Genomic DNA, 1,911 nt, shown 5'->3' with positions numbered 1-1,911 from the left:
CATATATATATATATATATATATATATAAGAATAATTAATTTTAACTGTATAAAATAATTGCACATTTTGTAGCAATCGTAAATTACAACTATAGTTTGAATCGAACTCTACACAAATAATATATTTCGCTTAGTTCCTCTCGTACGTATCTTTGTAATTTGAATAATTATAACAACTACAATTTATTTACAGACACGTCCACCTACAGATATGCCTCATATCACGCAAACTAAACAAAGTATTCAACATTCAAATTTCACTACAAATGCTACTGCTCTTTACAGAAAGTATGACTTTCTTTATTCATATGTATTTGTTGTTTACAAATACTGGTAATAATAAAGTGATATCTGATAATAGATTCTTGTTCATAAATGTAAATTTTCAAATTCTAAATTGCATCTTCTTTCTAACATTAAACTACGTATGTCAAACTGTTTACGATAAGGTATATTCAAATTAAAACATTACTAATTTATAACTAGAATAATAAGCACAAACAATAATGTTGCAACAATGAAATTATACGTATTTAAGTTTTCCTCCAAATGACATAATCTTATTCATTGCAATGAATGTAAAATTTTCGATTTTACTACAAACTTTCGTATTATATAAAAATAATTTCAGATAAATGAGACAGTAGCGATTCTTCACAAATTGTCCACTTATAATTTCGATGAGAACTTACGTGAACAGGTAAATAATTACAACAAAATTTTCTATAGAATTTTAACTCTTCTATGCGTAATGTTACTAGCCTGTGAAAGTTTAGACACCTGCATAAATTTAATCGAATGATTATGCAAAAAATTGAAACTTTATAGAACAGCAATTTAGTGTATTATATTTTTATGTATTAGATGTAGCAAAAAGAAATCCATTATTTTTCCATTCAATTTCATGTAAAAATAATGGATTTCTTTTTACTACGCCTAATATATTTTAAGATACTTATGTATACTACATACTAATTCCATAGGTATGAACATATAAAACTAGAAAATGTTTTATAAATTATTTTTTATTATATGTGTCAAAAGAGAATATTTGAAATTTATCGATTATTTACTATCAATATTTTACGAATTATACTCTATGCATTTTGACTTATAAAACTGAAAATAATTTACAAACGTAAATATTTACATAAGGTCAGCTCTTTCAAAAGTCAATGATCTTGACATATATTGTAATAATACTTTTTTTTCTTTAAAAGCGTTATGCATGATACAACATTACAAATATTATTACAAAATATTAAAATATTAAATACAAAAACAATTAAAAAAAAACATCTTTATCTTTATTTATTTTATCCGCAAATTACTTTCAAAAATTTTTAGCAGATCATTAATTCATCAATCATGTTTACAATACTGCACATATGCGAAATCGCACCATGCTTTGCTTTACAGACATTTAACTAGTTAATCGATGCCCGTTTTCATCACTGTAGTTTAATTTTAATATTGATTCAACTATAGATATCTCTTCCACTTTTTCCAGTTTCAAAAATTAGAAAAAGATGAAGTTGAACCGAAATTAAAGTTAATCTACTTGGTAGAAACGGGCACGATGCCAATTTGATTGACACTGATATAAGCATCGCTAGAGGAGGAGCCGCTGATATATTTTACAAATAGTGGTGGAGGTAAATATTCAAAGTCCCCTACTCCCGAGTTACAGTAAAGTAAAAATTTTGTAAGTTCAAATTCGCATCAGTGTGATAATAGAGGATTAATTATTAACATGAACAATGTTGATTTTGAAAAATGGATCGATTTTGACATATATTAAAGTAACATATATTAAAAGTAACAAAATTTTATTTAACTTAAGAAATTGGGTTGTTCTTTTGATATCTAACAATATATGTAACATTGATGACTTTATAATATTTTAATTCT

This window comes from Atta colombica, unplaced genomic scaffold, assembly GCF_001594045.1.
Source record: "Atta colombica isolate Treedump-2 unplaced genomic scaffold, Acol1.0 scaffold110, whole genome shotgun sequence".
In the NCBI taxonomy this organism is placed as follows: domain Eukaryota; kingdom Metazoa; phylum Arthropoda; class Insecta; order Hymenoptera; family Formicidae; genus Atta; species Atta colombica.
The sequence above is the reverse complement of the archived record's forward strand: the minus strand, read 5'-3'. Positions refer to the sequence as shown.